This window comes from Gorilla gorilla, chromosome 23 (genome assembly GCF_029281585.2).
Source record: "Gorilla gorilla gorilla isolate KB3781 chromosome 23, NHGRI_mGorGor1-v2.1_pri, whole genome shotgun sequence".
Taxonomy (NCBI): domain Eukaryota; kingdom Metazoa; phylum Chordata; class Mammalia; order Primates; family Hominidae; genus Gorilla; species Gorilla gorilla.
Window position 1 is genome coordinate 3,762,986 of NC_086018.1, and position 21,932 is coordinate 3,784,917.

At 36.3% G+C, this 21,932-nt stretch overlaps 1 long non-coding RNA gene across 1 annotated transcript; it reads right to left on the bottom strand.

The window, feature by feature from the left end:
• Window positions 1-7,524: 7,524 nt before the first annotated feature.
• On the bottom strand, window positions 7,525-16,037 carry LOC129529477 (uncharacterized). Its single transcript, XR_008675003.1, has 3 exons — window positions 15,921-16,037; window positions 13,038-13,154; window positions 7,525-7,579 (listed from the first exon to the last, which is right to left on the bottom strand). It is a non-coding gene; the product is annotated as an uncharacterized lncRNA (long non-coding RNA).
• Between the last annotated feature and the right edge of the window lie 5,895 nt (window positions 16,038-21,932).

Consider the following 21,932-nt stretch of genomic DNA (forward strand, 5'->3'; position numbering starts at 1 on the left):
TGAAAAGACCATATTTGTACATTTTTTTAAAAAAATGGAATATACTGAGAACTGCTACCTTTTAAACCTGTAACACTGAGTCTTCAAACTTAAAAGCCCTAAGCCTCACATGCTCCTCCTACCTTGCCCTTTTCTCCTAACTATCCCTATTAACAGAAAAACTTTCATAGAGCTAAGGAGGAAATAAAAAGGAATGAGAACAACTATTAGAGAGGAAGCAAAGCACATTACACAAGGAAGCTAATTATTTTATAATCATATATTAAATATTTCAAAGACAGCAAGGAAGCTAGTTAGGGCAAACACAAAGGTATTCAGAAAACTGCAAATGGCAGTGCTAGCATATATGGGCTCCAGGCAATGCATCTAACTTGAAGTAGACATATCTCATGGAAAGCGATGTTGAATGGTAATTGGGAAATAAAGTAAAAAGTTGTCTTGCAATGGAACAGATAATTAGTAGCCAGAGTCCCAAAAATACTGTACTACTGATAAAATAATACTATCAATATATGTTCACTGCTTAACTTCTGAAGAGTACAACAATATACCAATGAAAGCAAGGAAACATTCTTGATTTTGAAATTTCACATAATTATGTAGGGAGGGCAGAAGGTGCTATCTAATACCTAGATATCTAGTAATAGAGCTTTAAGAGAAAGTGGTTTAAGGAGAACAGAAAGTGTTAGATATTTTTTATAATCTATTAAAAGATTCAGAAACCCTTCATAAGAAACGGCATAGATGAAGGCAATAATTCTCCATCTAATTTCAAGGGATTCCTAAACCCTCAAAAAGGCCTAAATTAAAAATCTTTAGTCTTGGGTGGACACAGTGGCTCACGCCTATAATCATAAAACTTTGGGAGGCTGAGGTGGGCAGATCACAAGGTCAAAAGATGGAGACCATCCTGGCCAACATGGTGAAACCGTCTCTACTAAAAATACAAAAATTAGCTGGGCGTGGTGGCATGCACCTGTAGTCCCAGCTACTCCGGAGGCTGAGGCAGGAGAATCGCTTGAACCCAGGAGGCGGAGGTGGAGTTTGCAGTGAGCCAAGATAGCGCCCCTGCACTCCAGCCTGGCGACAGAGCAAGACTCTGTCTCTAAATTTAAAAACAAAACAAAACAAAACTTTAGTCTGGAGTTGAGAATTCAAAACAGGAAATCAATTCTGTAAGTTTCTAGGTGACTAAAAATCTACAAGGCAAAAAGTTCTGTACCTAAAACTTGTGATTAAGGAAAAGCTATTTTCCATTTTTTTTTGCTACATTTCAAAGAGAAAAGCTTTAAAAAGATGAAAAAATAGCACAATACCTATCACGTTGTCTACATTGCAGAATAAGATCTTCTTCTCTATAGTTTCAATAGTAGACTGGACAGGAAGATAAGCTTGCACAAGGAGCGCACTGTGTGTAATTGTTCTGCCATTCACATCTTAGACCTGCAGATGTTGCTCCACAGTGTCTGCACCAAACACACCTGAAATCCAAATCCCCCCGAAAAGTCTCAATTTTATTTTCTTAGTTATTCAGTTACTGTAATTCAGGAAGCTACATACGAACATAATGGGGCTAATGATTTAATGTGTATGTGAAAATTTTTCTGATTAGTGGTATCTATCATAGAATATGTGTATTATTCAATTAAATAGGTATGGCTAATTTTTAAAAACTAAAGTGGTATGAAAAAGCTCTGAACTTGAAAGACTAACAAGGCAAACAAACCCTAGAGAACCATTTGCACTTCCAGCCTCCTTTGGGAACTGTCTGCAATGGAGGGTCTAGGCACTAGGTGTGATAACTTATGTCACAATCATCACACAGCAAGAGTCTTCCTGGGTCAGTTGCCTTCCCACAGGCCTCACACACAGTGCACTCAAGACACCTCCAACCTTTGCTAAGAACCACTTTAGTGATCTGTAAAAGAAACAACCAATCCATGTGATTTATGCATTAACCTAACATAATCAAATATACTATATAAATTAATATGGTGCTTATGTACCTAGAAGCAGAAAGGGGCAATCAACTAACATTTATTGAGCACCTACGGAGGCCCAATACTGGGTTGGGCATGTTCATACACGCTTTTAGGAGCCTACTGAGCAGAATAATAGAAAATGGCACATATTTTAATGCCTTTTTAAAGTCCACATAATTACCTTATGCTGTACATTTAATGTCCACTATATTTATAGATATAGTGACCAGATTTTAAAGAAATCAAGTAAGCTTCACTATTATTGATACATAATTTGAAAATACATCAACAAAATCTCCATCTACATTTCCATGCTTAGAATCAATAGAAAAAATACCAAAAAAATTAATGTAAAGCATGAGTTCTTAGGGACATTTTATGATCTTAGAGGATTTCTATTTAGACTATGAAGCTAGGAATTCTGAAGTTCACATTCACTCCTCTGTTTATTCTCCCCTCTCTCAAGGGTATAAGTTAGCAGAATATTTGGGAATCTCCAGATCCCTAACAAACTCCTGAAGGAAACCACACCATGTAATATTAAGATTGCGGAACTTCTTTAACATCTCAAAAGACTAGGATCGTCAGACAGAACCAATCAAGTGCCCACATTATAATGAAACAGCAAGTAATGAGGGTACAGAATAAAAATTCAGATCATGAGGTACATGAAAGCCTAAAAGCTACCAGAGAAGAAAATAAAAGAGTTAAATTCAAAGGAACACCCATCAGAATGGCACAAAACTTCCCAACTCCAGATGCTAGAAGAGTATAAGTTTCCAATTCTACAGGAAAATACTTTTCAAAGTACAATTCTCAACCTAGCTACACAAGCAACTATGTGTGAAGACAGAATACGTTGTAGACACAGGAAGACTCAAAATTCAGCTCCTTCATTCTCCTTCTAATAAAGTTACTTAGAGATATGCGGAACAGAATGAGGATGTATTACAAAGAAAAGGAAGACTTGGGATCTATAAATCAACAGATCCAACAAAGAACATCAGGCCAGGGAAGTTTAAGGATGAGAACAACACACCCAGAAGCCACTGGCACATATCAGAGCAGGAGAAGGGAATGTCTAGAAGGAGGGTAGGACTTCTCCAAGAAAAAAACAGTACTTTAAAAAATAATCTTATATGATAGTTCTATAGTAGGCAAAAACAAAGAACGAATGGAGAGTCACTATTACTTTCTTGTTATTAAAAACTCCATGAAAGACAAAAGAAACTCATAGTATACTGTTTAGATCTGCAGTGAACATTTACTGAGTCATAACCAACACCTTATTAATTGAACTAAACATAGTAATACAACTATATTGGGAGAAGGAAGGAGGTGTATTTTAAGACCTAAATCAGAATTTATTTATTCATAGCAGAAAGTCAACAAAATCTAGCATTGATAAAGCAGTAAACCAGTTGATTATTTAGAGCTGTAACATTAACCACAAGAAAAAAGACCTGAAAAGATTAAAAGTGATTGCCTCAGATGTGGAGGTAGAATAAGACAAGAGTTGGTTGTTCATTACAAGGCCTTTTTTTTTTTTTTTGAGATGGAGTCTTGCTCTGTTGCCTGGGCTGGAGTGCAGTGGTGTGATCTCAGCTCACTGCAACCTCCGGCTCCCATGTTCAAATAATTCTCCTGGCTCAGCCTCCTGAGTAGCTAGGACTAGAGGAATGAGCCACCACACTTGGCTAATTTTTGTATTTTTAGTAGAGATGGGGTTTTACTGTGTTGGCCAGGCTGGCTTGAACTCCTGCCCTCAAGTGATCCACCCACCTCGGCCTCCCAAAGTGCTGGGATGACAGGTGTGAGACACCACACCCGGCCCGTTACAAGGCTTTTAATGTCATTTGATTTTTAAACATGTATATTTATTATTTTGATTAGCTTATTGATTTTTAAGAATTTGTCTTAGATTACCAAGTTAGTATATTATTTGCCCAAATGAAGGAAATGGCCTGGGGTAAGATCAGGGTGGCTTAGAGCAGTAGCCAGCAAACATTTCCAATAAAGGGCCAGAGAGTAAACACAAAGTTTTGAGGGCCATATGATCTGTTGCAACTTTATAAAAAGTCTGCCAGTGTAATGCAAAAACCGCTACAAATATATGTAAACAAAAGAACATGGCCATATTTCAATAAAAGTTTATTTGCAAACACAGGAAATGGGCCAGATTTACTCTGTGGGCCAGTCTGCCTGACCCTGGCTTAAACAATGACCTGAAGACAAAGTGGCAGACAGATCTGAGGTGTTTAGTGGCAGAATTTTAAAAATATTTATCTTCATTCCTATTAAGTTTTCTTCACAGATACCTGTGGTCCCTTTTACAACCAAACTCTCAAGTTTCTCCGCTTATATTCACTCTTCAAAACACTACAGTCTGGTCTCTACACCCACATCCACTCATAACTGCTTAAGCCAGGCTTGTCAAGACCTTCTTATTCTCAAATCTAATGGAAACATTAGTGTTTGTGTTTCTTGACTTCTAGTACTTCAACACTTCAACAATTTCTCCCTCTTTGAAATTTCCTTTTAACTTAGGTACTGGGGTTGTACTATCATTTTTTTCTTCTGTTGAACCAGTTTAGCCTTAGTTTTAAAAGTTTTTTCAAATAAGATGTCATCCAGGATTCCATCCATGGTACCATGTCCAAAGTTGTTACAGATATGTTTTATAATCTAATACGGATACATGCTTCAACGATAATGGAGTAGATGGGACCAGCCTGTTCTCCCATAAGATAGTAGAAAATTGGACAAAGTGTATGAAACAACTGTTTTCAGATATTGGACAACACATAGTAAAGGAGACAGTGGTCTCTGAGAGGAAGGAAACACTCAGGGAGTCCTATGATATTCTGCCTAGAAACATTTTCCAGAATGCTGCCCAGGGAGGGAGAACCTCAGCAGAGTACAATCAATGGCCTCGCTGAGGTTAGGGAAGGTGAGGCAGTGGAATTTGCAGGACACAGTACTCAAAATGAAGAAGCAATAAGGACTAAGAGCTCCAGAAATCTACAAAGGATCCCCTGAAGTCTTTGGTGGAACACCAAGCCGTACTTCTAGAAGCCCAAAGACCCACAACCAGGGGAAAGTACATCTACTGGGAATTTGAAAGCTGCACAATTACCAGAGCTTGCAAAAGGCTCAAAGACAAGTGAAGCACAACCAGTCAGAGTACAAAGACACTGGTGAACAGGGGGTAGAATTCAGTAGTGATCCCAGAAAGGCCAAGTCTTAAGTATAGGGTTAAACTAATGCTAGGACTGCAGCTACCAAAATGTGGACTAGGGAACCCCAGTGGGTCTGTAAAGTTAAAACAAGTTTAAATAATACTAAGATTTAATTTGCCTTTTTTCACTTTATTCACAATTATATAGTGGTGTTTATAGAAGCTACATGTTGTATCACAATATTACACTGACATTGTACAGGTTGTGCTTCTGTAGTCTTGTGTTACAAAATGTTCCTAGTTTTAATTTCTAAAATGCTGAATAGTCCATAGTTAAAATCCTCATGAACAAAAACTATGGCATCCCCAGTAATTTTAAAGAGTGTTAAGGTTCTAAAACCATGAAGTTTGAAAATATCCACCTTAGAGTGAAGGCTTTCTAGACTTGCCCCAGCAAGCTTAAAAAGAAGCTTCAAAGGTATCAAGCTTATCCACAAACAATTGCCTCCTGCAATAAAAATGCAAGCTGAGCCAATTCACATATCCCTAGTATATTTCTAGATACTGCTGTATTTCTCAATGAGACTACAGTATTCTATACTGTCCAAAACAGTGTCGTGTAAAAGGAACCACACATAATTTTTAAAAACAGGAATAACTAGGTGTCTGATAGTGCACTAATTGTCCAATCTTAACTTATGTAAGTCGTACTCATCTGTAAAATGGGAATTCGGTAATTGTTGGATGGGTTAAAAGAAATATATTACTATCTTGAAAGGGATCTTATTCAATTTCCTTAGGTCCAAAACATTAAGTATTCTAAAAAACAAAATCTAATGATAGCAGCTACTTTTATACAGAATATAAAGCACAAAGAAGAAAAGAAACATGTTTTATGCATATATAACTCCATTTTTAATTGGCTTTATATACTCTGTGTTTTCCAGTCACATACCATGAGCAACTAATTTTTAAAAACTACATAAATTAACCGTACTAGTCTTCTATTTTGGATAGTATTAATTACAATCTTTCATTTTGATTCCAAAATTCACAAAAACCTGTATTACCCTATAAAATAAATACTAGTGTAGTTATCAACAAAGAATTCTGAAGGAGATAATGTTGATTGGCTTACTATACTGACATTTTACTGACAATGATATAACACAGTGATGTCTGAAGGGCAGGGAGAATGGTATAAAAATCACTCATGATTCACAACCTATTATTGAAACTGAGGTTAGTATTTATATTACAAGGTATGGCAATACTAGAAAAGATTTCCTTGTGGAGTGTACAGTTTAAGACCTCTGCTGTACACCTATACCTCCATGCTTGCTTCCAGTGGCCATGACACTTTATTCAAATATGTAAGTTTTATTAAGACTGAGTTCTTAAAAAGAAAAAACCAAGAACCTTAGATACAACTAGTGAAGTATTGAGACCTGTCCATATTTAAAACCAAGCACACGATACCACTTAAAAGGTTCCCCAGAAAGCCTCTATCCTGAAATGCTTGAAAGTGAGCAGTGCTGACTCTCGATTATTACCAATTGCATTAAATATGACACTTGTTTTGTTTCTTTTGGCTATAAGGAGAAAATGTCATTTTGTGTATGAGTGAGCACAGAGGAGAGAGAATGTGGGAAAGAACAGAATGGGCTAATATTTTTTTACTAAATACTCCAGTTCTCAGCTTTATAAATCAACAGACAAAATGAATCAGCTAAACCTAAAATCTTTGTGAATAGTATAAATTGTCTTTTAAATTAAATGCATATATTTTTATGTTTTACTTTTTCAAGACAAAAGCAGGATATTAGTACAATATAAGATTTATAGAGAAGCAAATTTCTTGAGATAGAAAACCCTTAAAAGCAGTATTTAAAGTACTTAAATACTGTCACATATGTTTAATAATCATAATACTTAATTGTGAGAACTGGGAGCTCATGTTACTACTAAAACCAAATAAAAATTCAATACATATTTGTTAACTCAATTTAAGGATGTTTACCTTAATACTGACACGGTATGGATGGTAACACTGACCACACTGAGAACAGGCAAGTAATCTTCCTTCTGCTCCTTGGCCAAAACTGCCACAAACTCCACACATATCCTGAAGTTAAGAAAACAGAACATATTTTAAATGGAGACTAAGCTAAAAACCTACAAATTTTACTTTAAAAATACCTTCTTAACTAATACAGCTCTATAGCTAAATATTGGATCACTTCTGTGTATATGAGATAAAGCAGAAATATACAAGGAGGAATTCAATGAGGAAGACAGTAAATTGTCAAGTTCAAACCTGATTCAAAGTGAATTTGTCACTGCTGGGAAACAACACAACCGTAGTGTGCATAGAGTTTTCTTCATCATCCTTATTTGATGAAATATCTGCAGTAGACACCTATAAAAAGCAAAATACACAAAATACAAAGTTATATTTTTCACTTGTTTTACACTTAACTGGAAAGCTTCAGAAAATTCATAATCAAAACATATATTTTTGCTAAGGTCTAGAATAACAATTCCAAATATTAATGCTAAGATACTACAGTAAAATGGAGTCATGACATTTTATTATTCAATTCATTCTCTCTTTAGAGGTAGAATTCCTTTAGACCAAGAAGTAATGAGAAAATATAATAAACCTGTCTTAGTAAGACTTGATTATGCAGAATTCTAATCAAGAAACTATAAATGATAATATTATAAGTATGTACACACACAAATCTATCACTATTTTAATGACACACACTTGGGATCTGCAATGTAGTTAGTCTGAACTGAGATGTCCTGCAAACATAAAATACAGCACATAATTACATATTACATGTTGAAATGGTAATATTTTAGATATATCTGTCAAAATGGAAGGCATTAAAATTAATTTCGCCTGTTCACTATAACCTTTATTTTGTTTCGAGATGAGTTTCACTCTTGTTGCCCAGGCTGGAGTGTAATGGCACGATCTCGGCTCGTTGCAACCTCTGCCTCCTGGTTCAAGCTGTTCTCCCTGCCTCAGCCTCCCAAGTAGCTGGGATTGCAGTTGTCCACCACCATGCCCAGCTAATTTCTGTATTTTTAGTAGAGACGGGGTTTCACCATATTGGTCAGGCTGGTCTCTTAACTCCTGACCTCAAATGATCCACTGCACTCAGCTCACTGTAACTTTTCAATGTGGCTACTAGGAAGTTTTAAATTGCACATGTGGTTCTCATTATATTTCTATTAGCACCGCTTTAGAATATTATTTTTAATAACATCCAAATTTCAGTATCAGCCAAATGATTATCAACCAATATTGTTCAGTCTGGACTTAGTTCTATTTGACTAAATCAACTAAGTACCCACTGGTTTGTTAATAATTTCTAGAGTGATTATGAAACAAAATAAAGCTCTGAACTAGAAGTTGTAGAAAGAAGACAAGGAGGACACTGCCAAAATCATAAAATACAATCCTGTTTCTTTAAAAAGCTTATAACCTAAGCCTGGAAAGACAGAGTTGAAACACAACAGGTTATGTTCAAGGTCAAAACATAAAACAACTGAATTACTTTTCTTGAGGAACAACTGAAAGAAGATTAACCAGCTGGGTGTGGTGGCTCATGCCTATAATCTTAGCACTGTGGGAGGCTGAAGTGGGTGGATTGCTTGAGCTCAGGAGTTGGAGACCAGCCTGGGCAACATGGTGAAATACTGTCTCTACCAAAAATACAAAAAACAGCCGAGCGTGGTGGCACATGCCTGTAGTCTCAGCTACTCAGGAGGCTGAGGCAGGAGAATCACTTGAACCCAGGAAGCAGAGGTTACAGTGAGCCAAGATTATGCCACTGCACTCCAGCCTGGGTGACAGAGTGAGACCGTGTCTCCAAAAAAAAAAAAAAAAAAAAAAAAAAAGAGGAAGGAAGGAAGGTTGGTTGGTTAACTAAATAGAAGGACTACATCTCAGTATTTTTCAATACAAATACATTTAAAAGCAGTTTTTTTTTTGTTTTTTTGTTTGTTTGTTTTTGAGATGGAGTCTTGCTATGTCACCCAGGCTGGAGTGCAGTGGCACAATCTCAGCTCACTGCAAGCTCTGTCTCCCAGGTTCACGGCATTCTCCTGCCTCAGCCTCCCGAGTAGCTGGGACTACAGGTGCCTGCCACCATGCCCGGCTAATTTTTTGTATTTTTAGTAGAGATGGGGTTTCACCATGTTAGCCAGGATGGTCTCGATCTCCAGACCTCATGATCCACCCACCTCAGCCTCCCAAAGTGCTGGGATTACAGGCATGAGCCACCGTGTCCAGCCTAAAAGCAGTTTTAATGGATAGTACTAATGCTTTATAAGAGCAATTTATAGTCATATGAACCCTAATGACTACAAGTGTTAATAATGCCAATATTCATCATTAGGGAGTAAGTAAAGCCGTGACAAATCCAAACATTAGAAAATTATGCAACATTTTAAAAGTAGGGAGGTAGAAACTTGTATAGACTGCCATGAAAGAAATTACAAAAGACGTTGTTGAGTGAAAAAATAAATTGCAGAACAGTATTTGAGGTATAGCACTATAATATAAAAACCTGCAAAGTCATTACATGTAGTCTATGGGCACATATAATAGGTTGAATCATAAGAAATTGCTGCTTTTCATCAGTTCAGAAATAATATTGGCAATTTCATATGGATCAACCTAATATATAAATATACCAAACTGGTAACAGGGAAATAAGGAGGACTGAGGAGTTAGTAATGGTAAATTCTGATCTACCTATAGCGCTTTAATTTTTTTAATAGAGAAAATGTATTGATGTGTTATATGCATAGCATTAACAAAATTAGCTTTCTAAGATTTTAGAGAATCATCCAAGATGATTCACAGAAGTAGAATCATCATCATCAGTAAGAAATTAAGTGACTACTAAAAGTAATCATTAATTCAGTCATAGGACTAATGATGCATTGACAAGACTATTGAGATATATAATTAGGGAAATGGCTAAAATAGAGATAAAGTATCTATTTCTACCTCCCAACTACTAACAGAAAATTCAACACATTATACACACTGAGCAGCTCAAAGAAATTGTAAAGATCCATTATTATTTTTAAAAGGAAATTTAACCAGTGGATGCTTTCACTGAAAATGATAAACAATATATTCCCAGTATAAACCAGAAACAAAGTCTGCAGTAGAAAACTGCAATGTCCCTAGATTCAAGTGGGGGTGGGGAGTCATATTTAAATAATAAGTGCAGAAAAAAACAAAATATTTTAAAATAATTGTCCATGCAAGAAAGAAAACAGTATCATCTAGCTTGAAGACCCACTGTTTTTATTTTATAATTTATTTCATGACCTTTAGACTGCTAGAAAAATAAAACCTAACTTGAGGGCAAAGGTAATCTTTGAGAAAATATGTGCTATTGTTGCCTGCATAGATAATAGTGTGATTTATCCAGAAGGTGATAGAAATTTCATTTTCCTAGACCACAGATATAAGCCAAGGAGAATAGAAAGCTCTGACCTAAACTTCACAAGTGTCCCTTCCAAGCAGGGACACGTAAGAGTAAACAAAAAAAGAAGATCAAATTAAACTCAAAGTGAGAAGATAGGAAAAAATAAAGATGAGAATATAAATCAATAAAACAGAAAGAGGAAAGAAAACAGAGAAAAGTCCATGAAAACAAAGGCTGACTCAAGAAGATCAATAAGATTGATAAATCTCTAGCCAGACTGATCAGGAAAAAAATAAGACAAGATACAAATTATTAGTATCAAGAATGGGGAAGGTGAAATCACTACAGATTCTACAGGTATTAAAATAATAAGAAACATTATGATCAACTCCATTCCTTTAATTTGTCAAGATAGACAAAATGAACAAATTTCTTGAAAGGTGCAAATTTATGCAAGGAGAGACAGATAACCTAAATAGGTACCTATTAAAGAAATACAATTTGTTGTTAAAAACTGTCCCACAGGCTGGGCACCGGTGGCTCATCCAGTAATCCCAGCACTTTGGGAGATGGATCACCTGAGGTCAGGAGTTCGAGACCAGCCTGGCCAACATGGCGAAACCCCATCTCTACCCAAAACACAAAAATTAGCTAGGCATGTTGGTGCATGCCAGTAATCCCAGCTACTCAGAAGGCTGAGGCAGGAGAATTGCTTGAACCTGGGAGGTGGAGTCTGTAGTGAGCAGAGATCACGCCACTGCACTCCAGCCTGGGCATGGTGGGTCACGCCTGTAATCCCAACACTTTGGGAGGCCAAGGCAGGTGGATCACCTGAGGTCAGGAGTTCGAGACCAGCCTGGCCAACATGGTGAACCGGGGGGCTGAGGCAGGGGAATCACTTGAACCTGGGAGGCAGTGGTTGCATGAGCTGAGATTGTGCCATTGCACTCCAGCCTGGGCAACAAGAGCGAAACTCCATCTCAAAAGAAAGAAAGAAAAAAAAAGAGAAAACACAACAAAAACCCCCCACAAAGAAAATTTCAGGCCAAGATGCTTTCACTAATAAATTCATGTATAATATAAGAAGATACATTTCCACTACTACACAACTTTTCCAGAAAACTGAAGATGAGAATATACTTTCTGATTCATTCTATGAAGCTGGAGTTATGCTGATACCAAAACCAGATGAAGACATTACAAGAATGTAAGACTACAGGCTGGGGCATGGTGACTCACGCCTGTAATCCCAGCATTTTGGGAAGCCAAGGTGGGAAAATTGCTTGAGCTCAGAAGTTCGAGACCAGCCTGGATAACATAGTGAGATGCTGTCTCTGTTAAAAATTTTTAAAAAGTAGTTGGGTGTGTTGGCACACAGCTATGGTCCCAGCTACTTGGGAGACAGAGGTGGGAGGTCAAAGCTGGAGTGAGCTATGATCGCACCACTGCACTCCAGCCAGGAATTAGAAAGAGAACCTGTCTCAGAAAAAAAAAAGAAGAAGAAGAAAAAAAGTGCACAGGTCTACAACTGTGGTGCATCCACAGTTTTATTAATACTCAGCAAGAAAAGGGAGTACACTGTTAACAAGTACAACAGCATAGATGAATCTCCAAATAATTGTGCTGAAATAAATCAGTCCAAAAAGCATACAGTTCTGTACGATTCCACTTATATACAACTCTAGAAAGTGCAAACTAATCTTGGGGACAAGGACGGATGGCAGGGGGAATGCAGAAAATTACAGAGGGACATGAAGAAACGTTGGGAGATGAATATATTCACTATCATGATTGTGGTGTCGTTTTCAAGGGTGTATATGTATATATCAAAGCTTATGGAATTGTACATGTCAAATATAGCTTATATCAATTATACCTCAATAAGCCTGGTTTGAAAATTTTTCTTTTTGAAAAAAGGACGAGAATCTAAGCTTCCTTATTCCTGGTTTAGTAGTAAACTTGAACAATTTCACCTGTCTCCTATACTTAAAATGACATTTCAGAATTTTATAAACAGGATTTTAATAAATAGCAAAGTTATTACATAAAATATTTGCTAGTAGTTAGCAAATATATTTGTAATACACATATAAATAAAGCCTCATAACATGATAGTAAGCAAATATCAATCTTAAAATTTTTTAAATTAAAGAGCAACTATATTACATACTGACTTTTTAGAGAGGGTTGGCATAGAAAGATAAGGAGTCAAAGAGGAAGGTAAGAAAAGAGAAAGGATGAGAAAGTAAATATACAAGAAAACGTAACCAGAGGTTCAAAAAAAAAAAGCAAAGTAGGACAGTAAAATAAACATTTTGACCTATTTATATGACTCTTAAGTTCAAAATAACTTGCTATGAGATTTTCATCATTAACTGACATTTAGATTAGAGAAAATATACATGAAGCAAGCCTCACCCCAGGCAATACAACAGCTCCGATTCCACTTTTCAGCTTTGACCTGCCTCGGCCACCTCGCCCCGACAGTCCTGCACCTCGAGGTCTCCGCTTTCCTGGAAATCCAGACCCACGGCCCTATGTAATAGATTAGGAAAAGTCAACATTCTGTGACAGCCCAAAATAATTTTTAAATCCAAATGCCACTGAGATAAAACATTTTATTAAATGTTATACAAACACTTCTTTAGATAAGTATTAAGAGACCTGGCTTATTATTTTTATCTTTAAAAGTATACTCCACAACTTAAAAATCTAAATATAAAATGCTTACAACCTTAGAATCATACTTTCGGGCTGTCACTGTGAACGCTATCAGCAAGCCTTTGCATGATTTTTCTCTTTCCCACTCCTACATTCTCGGTGACGACAACAACTATAGCCTTATCCAGATATTTCGAAGTGCAACAAATTGTATTCAATATAGAGTAAGGATAAGGAAGAACTCTCTCATTAACTGGTCTCGCGGTGATTACAGTAATAGCTAACATCTGTTGAGTACTTACTATGTACTAATCTAAGTATTTTTTACTCTCAACAATCCCATATAGTAGGTTTTATTATCCTCATTTGAGATGAGTGTGCTGAGGAATAAAAGGGTTAAGTAACTTGTCCAAGGTCGCTTAGCTAGCAAGTCTGGCTCCAGCGTCCCTGGGTTGGAAGCATATTCTGTACTGCTACATCAGCATGAAAGTTCATTTTTGCTAGTGTGTAACAGTATTCTTCCTGTCACTAAAATTAAGTCAGTTTCCTTCACTATTCAACAGTTCTCTTATGAACTCAACATTTCTACCTCATTCACCATTGTATTTAGAGGAAAATTTATTATCATTGTTATTACTTTTATTTTTGAGACAAGAACTTTCTTCGTCACTCAGGTTGGAGTGCAGTGGTGTGATCACAGCTCACTGCAGCCTAGAACTCTTGGGCTTAAGTGATCCTCCTGCTTCTGCCTCCCAAAGTGCCAGGATTACAGGAGTAAGCCAAAGCGTCCAGCCAGGAAAAATTATTTGAGGATTACAGGAAAGCTGACAAAAGGCTTTGTGAAAGCTTTGCTTTAAATAATCTGAATAATAAATACTTGAAATGGAAATAACTTTTCTGACTTCTTACACAAGAAATAAACCTATTGGAAAATGTGTTAAATTCCCTGATAATTTCAGACATTAAGTACCAGAGTATGGTGTTCCCTGCCCCCTCACCCTTGTTTGTACTAATTAATTACTCCTTGAAAAAACCTGGCACCTACCTAAGTGGATGAATTATGTATATTTAAAATTATCCAGATGCTCAGGAAAATACTTAGGTGTTTCCCTCACCATAAGTTAAATAATATGTCATATCTTCAACTGATGTCCCTATCATAGTTTGAAATGAACTTATTCCCTATTTAGCAGAATGGTTTCCAAGTCAAAAATTGATGGTGATACTGTAAGCATAAAATAGAAACACATGGACAAAAGGAATGGGAGGAATGGCTTTTTTCCCTTTGGATGTAATAAATACAGCCAGCTCCCAGCTTCAAACTGCCACTCCTGTCTTCTCTTACCCTGCTCTCCTTGAGATCCCTTTTGAGAAGTGCATCAGCTTCTTTGCACAACAGATGGATGGGGTCAGGTTAGTTTTTTGGGTTTTTTGTTTGTTTGTTTGTTTTTGAGATGGAGTCTCGCTTCTTTGCCCAGGCTGGAGTGCAATGGTGTGATCTTGGCTCACTGCAACCTCCGTCTCCTGGGTTCAAGCTATTCTCCTGCCTCAGCCTCCCTAGCAGCTGAGATTACAGGCACATGCCACCACGCACAGCTAAATCTCTTTGTATTTTTAGTAGAGACGGGGTTTCACCACGTTGGCCAGGTTGGCCTCGAACTCCTGACCTCCAGTGATCTGCCCCCTCAGCCTCTCAAAGTGCTGGGATTACAGGCTTGAGCCACTGCGCCCGGCCGAGTTTGTTTTGTTATTAAATTGGTATAAAAGATTTTTGAAAAATTAAGTCAGCGATTAAAAATCAAGACTACAGTAGTCTCTCAATTTATTTTCTCAAACATGAAACGCTGACCCAGAAAAAAAGTAAGTACAAATTGGTGGTCTATATTATCAAACTGTCAAATGAGGTATATTTATACCTCAATATCTTGGATGATATCAGGGTGAGGTAGGGAGGTTAAAAAAAATAGTTCTTCCAGTCATGAAAGAAAATAAAGTATAATCTAGAATTCCTTAAAATCCTTGATTAGTCTGAATTAAACAGCCATATTCCAGAATATTAAATATAGAATATGAAGAAAAACTGTCATCTCCAGTCAATCAAGTATTTTAACTTTTGAGTTAATACTTTTTCAAATTAATTTTTTTCTCTTCAAAATGCATCACACTACTTAACTCACTTCAAGGACTGGCAGAGCCATCAACCAATGTCGTGGGGGAAAAAGCCTTGTCATTTTAAGGTATTAAACAGACAATGAAATCTGCCACAATTTTGGTATTTCTTCTCCATGAGAACATAATAAATTAATGGAGTTTTTTCTTCTGCTTTTTTCTAAGCAACAAAGTTTTATGATATCATGAATGAAAAGGTCCTTAATTACCTTTTGGTCTACATGTCAAGGACTTCTCCCTCATAAAACCAGTAGTAATCACAACAAAAGGAATTAACCATAAAAAGAGGTATTAAAAATGTATACTTGATTTTTAAATGCAAGCATATTATTTCTTTACATTAAAATTTTTAGATTTAAATAGTGTTTCTGGAAGCTCAATCTAGAAAAGAAAGATTTAATTCTTAACACCCAGTAGGGCAAAACAAATCAGACAGAAATGATATATGAATGTAAATGCAATTTTATTTACCACTTTGATGCTCCAAATGGCACTGCCAGGAAGCTGCCTGGGTTTAAAAATTTCCCGACCTTCTGAAATGTCTGGGGACCAGGAAGGTGGGCTCACTGTATTATGGGTACTCCAAGCCTCCTAGGATATGGCAGTTGAGAAAATAGATGTGTAAAACTCAGCAACATAAAAGGTCAAAGCCAGCAACTAAGGAATTTTAGAACAGCAAAAACAAATGCAAACGTATGGAAATTTAGGACAAATTGCTTCAAGGAAGGCAAAATAAGCTAATCACTAACAGTGATTTAAACATTTAAGTATAACTTAAATAACTTAAATGTTTGCTGCTACAGAGACATCACTACAATGAAACTTTAAAAATTAAAGTTTATATGATATCAACATTGACTCATGAACTGCAATTACTGCACCAAAAAGTAAATAAAAGTCAATCACACTTTAAGAATTAACACTAGAAGAAAGTATTGGGGGGTTATTTTTCTTCTAACAACTATCACTCTACTTAAAAGGAGAAATGGATAACCATAAGGAATTCTATATTCTATAGCTATAAACAACCAAAACCAGTAGGCCAAAGAATGCAATGAGAAACATAAGCAATCGATAAATGCATAAACTTTACACTGTAGAGAGCTGGTAACATTCAAATGCAAATACCATTATAACCTTAGCATTTAATCACTCTTTCTTCAGTGACCATTAGTTGTCGGTTTGGTTTCGGTTTTTACTTAGAGAAATGAATACTTTATGGAAATTACATCCAATGGACAAAAGTGAAGAAACGTTAAAGCAAATTGTCCTAAATTTGCAAATTAAAATGCCTAAAGTACCTGATAAATTATATAGAAAGTATTATCTTATTAAAATCTATATAACTAAAACTAAAGCATTTTACTTCCAAACAACCACATTCAGCAATACCCTGAACTAATCTGAAGATGCTAAACAGCATAAAGAAAAATGTTTACTCCACAAAGATAACATTTTAAAGAAAAACAAGACAAATGTCAAACAATAAATGAATATATTTTGAATTAGGTAATTCAATGGTGCATGCATAATTTTACCAATCAAGTAACCAAAACTTAAGACAAGGTACATAGTACTTACCAGGTTTCTGGAATATCATCAAATTAACAAGTACTATCTCATTAATCACATACAAATACCAGGAATTAAAATAACCAGGAATAAGAATGTGACTACTCTTGGGGTAAGAGATAGGTAATGGAATAACAGTGTTTTGGAAAAGCCACACAAGCAATAGACTGGTTTCATTTTTAAGTCACAAACTCAACCCACACACACTGAAGTCCAGCAATCCAACTCATTCTCTCCAGCAAACACTTTATTTTTTTCCCCTCCAGGATTACCCTCAGGTGTTCTTTCTTACCCATCAAATCTCTAACCTAGCTCAGGTAATCACTATGCTGATTTCACTGAGCAGCAACCACTGCAGGTCAATTACCTCACTTTCATAATTTGAAATCAACTTGAATCTGTACCTATGTCTTCTTCCCTACTATTAGTAGGGAAGTGTTGCCAAAAGCCATTTCTCTTTTCTCATTTTACTCATGCTCCTAACATCTGGCATACTGTTCTGCTGGATTTGGCAGCAGCCCACCTGTGGATATTTCACTGACTTCCTCGCTAATCTTTCTTCATCTCCTGTACGTGTTCTTCCTCTATTTGACTTCCAAAGCCCTGAAGTTTCCCAGGGCTTGAGCCTAGATCCTAAATGGTGTTATCTACAATGAGGGCATCTTGGAAGTTGATGCTTCCCACATTCTTATTTCTAGTTTTAATCAAAGATCTCCAAGTTAGCAGGATTTTCAACTTCCTTCTTAGCATTTCCATTTTCTCACATAAAACCCCTCTTAATTTTGCCATGTTTAAAATTTCTCCCTTAACCGGTTTCATCCCAGTCTTCCCCATCCTTATAAATGGCATCCAGTCCCTTGTCACTCTCCTCTGCTCCTTCAGTCCTCTCCCCCAACACTTCGTCAATGCAAATCATCAGCAAATTCAAGACTTTTTATCTTCAAGTTTTGTCTCCGATCCTTCTACTTCTTGTCACTTCCACCACTAGCAGCACAGTCGTGGCCACCACCATCTCTCACCTAACCTGCCACAAGAGTCTACTGCTGGTTATGCTTCTCCCACCCTGCATCTACTCAAGCCTTTCCCCACAGCAGCCAGAGGAAATTTTCAAAACTACAAATGTGATCAAGCAAGTCACTATTCTATTTCAAATCTTCAATTGCTTCTCAGAGCACTTAAAAGATAAACCTTTCCCCAACTCATCTTGTGGCACTTGTCTCCCTGCTGCTATGCTCCAGCTATTCTGGCTTCCTTGCTGTCCTTCAAACATGCCAAGCTCTTTATCAATCAGAGCCCAACTGACTCAGAACACTTCACTATACTATTCCAGCCCTTCAATAAATGTCTGGCATTTTCTTTCTTTCTTTTTTTTTCGAGATGGAGTCTCGCACTGTCACCCAGGCTAGAGTGCGGTGGTGCGATCTCGGCTCACTGCAACCTCTACCTCCCAGGTTCAAGCAATTCTCCTGCCTCAAGCCTCCTGAGTAGCTGGGATTACAGGCATGCACCACCACACCCGGCTACTTTTTGTATTTTTAGTAGAGAAAGGTTGTCTCCAAGTTGCTCAGGCTGGTCTCCAACTCCCGACCTCAAGTGATCTGCCCACCTTAGCCTCCCAAAGTGCTGGGATTACAGGTGTGAACCACTGCACCGGGCCAATATTATTTTTTAAGAAAATACTAATAAAAAGAAACAATTGATAGTAAATAAAATTTATTGACTATAAATATATGTTTCAAGAGATTTGAGTGAAAATACCATTCTATGTTAAAATAAAAAACATGACATTCGATAAATATAGTAATAACATGTTCTCAAAGGTTCAAGGGGCTAAAGCTAATGAGAAAAAGTTAAATATAAACACCTCAGAATTTACCTAATTACTTGAAATAGAAACTTATGTTCATTCCTGTATTTCTCCATTTTTCCAATTTCTAATGTCTACTTCTTTCCATTTTGTATTTTCTTGTATTGAGGCAATTTAAAGAGGATATGCCAGGTCTTCAGAAAGCCAAGAAATGAACATAAGCACTCTGGAACCTATCTGAACTTAATTTTTCCAAGATTTTTTTAATGGTTAAAAATTGGCTCAACTGGGGATACTAAGAGGAAACATCAGGGACAAAGGGGATTTGGGTTAAACAGATCGAACAGGATTCTTACTGAAGGCAGGCCAGACTGATCAGAAATCATCTGGAGGGTGGTGGGAGATAACAAATTTGATCAGATATCAAAGGTGATCAGTACTGAGAGTGGGGGATTCTTTGCAAGTTTCTTCCTAAACCTGAGAGATGTGGGCCAGACTAGGATGAACACTGAAGGCTGAGGCTGAGAGGAGGCTTAGAGGATCCTGACTAGAGTTTGGGCAAGGGGAGAGGCTTTGTCAATAAAACATGCATTCAGCAATATTACCAAGTACAGATGCATGCACATAAAAATACTGAAAGGAAATATAAGAAAATGTTTAAAAATTTTTAGTGGCTTATTTATTTTATGTAATTTAAATATATGTATATATAAAATTAAGGTGTACTTTGAACACATACTAACGCATTCAAAGAATTAAGTATACGTTTGATAATACATAATAGTTACAAAATAAGCAAGGTCTTCATGCAAACGAGTTTAGAATTTCCAGGGTTTATTACTTAGCATTTGATTAGCAGGCCTGTAAATTCTTCTGCTGCCCATTCATTGCCCACTTTATTAAAAATTCCTCAAGTGGATGCATTGGAATGGAAGAAACACTGACTCTTTCCTTCAAAGAAGGAAACAACAAACCTTGTTTGACAACCCTGTCAAACAAGACAAGGACCAAGTGGCCAGTGGTAAGGAAAGTTGGTCAAACTAATGAATGACATTTTAGATTAAAAGTGAATTTTATTTAACCCAATTATTCTTATCCTATGCACACAAATTTGAATTTAAGTTAGCTTGATGCAGATGGTCACCCCATTCCAAAGCATGGGTCCAAATACCCTAAGGTTCCAGGAGGAGCCAGCTTTCTTCAGAAGGTGGCAAGTGCATTGCAAAGTACTGAGGAAAACTTTCTTTAAAGTATCTTTTTTCATCATTCCATATTTTGCTCCTTATAATTGCAACTGCTCTCCTTATACATGTCTCTTTTGAAACTTCTCACTTGTCTAAGATGCTATTGTTCCTGCTCATCTTTTTTTTTTTTAATAGCATAGTCTCTCTCCCTCGTTGCCATGCTGAAAAGGCTTCTGACTTGCTGTTCTTGCCAGGAAACATTTCTGCAGGGCGTATTGGAGTGGAACTACTTACAGAGTGTCAGGGCAAGTCCTTACATTTGTTTATGCTTAGGACACAACACAGAAGATAATTTTCTAAGTTAAAGATTGTATGATTTTATCTTGACTTCAGAAACTGGTCATACTTTTTTACTTTAGTTTCTAAGAACCTCAGAGCTGAACTTGAAACAACTTTAATAATTCCAATGAGACATTTGTTATTTATCCTTTTTAAAAAAGACTTTTCTAATTTAAATCATTTTATTATTGCTCTAAATTTGCCAGGTTCATTTTAGAATTTTATAAACTGTTTTAAAACTAATTTACATTAAGTTGGAATAAAGTTAACCAAATTAATACAAACATATTTTATTGCACTTCTCTTTATTGTGCTTCACAGATAGGAACATTTTTTCTTTTATTTACAAATGAGATGTTTGTGACAACCCTGGTGAAGCAAGTCTATTGGTGCCATTTAACAAACAGCCTGTGCTCACTTTGTGTCTTGGTTTCACACTTTGGTAATCTTCACAATTTTTAAAATATTTCCTTATTATTATATTCATTACAGTGATCTGTGATCAGTGATCATTAATGTTATGGGAGGCGGAGTTTGCAGTGAGCAGAGATCATGCCAGTGGACTCCAACCTGGGCAACAGAGTGAGACTCCATCTCAAAAAAAAAAAGGAGTTTTTTTATGTAGGGTACAAAATGCTATCTGACCTTAAGGTGTGTGCAAATTTTTCTGAATTAATTAAGACTTAAATATCAACAGGAGTGATTGTTTTTGTTACAATCACCAGGTGGGTGATCTGATACTTTCCCCTGAAAAATGCATATACAAAATTTTCACATAATTTAAAAACATCCACAGATACATAGCTATGGATTCAGTTTATGGATCAATAATTCAACTCCTCAGAAGTAAAAGATTACATGAGAAAGTATCTGACATTGAGGTGACAAGGAATAATGTTGAAATGTATCTCATTAAAAAGTGCAGACAGTTGTGGCTAAGACATTGGGTATTACAGAGGTGCATCCATGTGTCCAGTGAGAAGACTTTAAGAATCTGTTTGGGAATAATGAGAACATGAGCATTCCCCTCCCTACCTCTAGCACTCCCCTCCTGCTATTTGGATATGGTGAATTTACCAAACACAGTGATTTAGGTCACTTTTATTATTTCAGAAATTCCAGATACCTTACTACTTATATAAAATAGCCCTTGAAAGGATGCTTACCATTAAATAATGTCTAATACAAAGAAAAGACAAATGTATGTGATCTGTAGTGCATAGTTATAATACAATCTGAATACTACATTTAAATTTTTTACTCCACTTTCCAAGAAATAAAGCATTGATTCTAAATATATTCTCTATTTGTCAAAACAAATAGAAACTATCTAGTTTCATTTATAAAAGAAATTAATTAATGGTGTCTCTAAGTTAATTTTTTACTTCTTTTCCCCATATCATTTTTATATTATATAAGAGAGCATATTTTTCTACTCTACCCTGGGATTAATAAACAAAAAATAAGGTATGATATTTAACCCAGGGCTACCACATTTTTTTCAGTGTATTTAGTAGGTTCTCCTAAATCTGGAAAAGAAAACTTCAAATATAAACATAACCAAATTAAAATAACACCTTT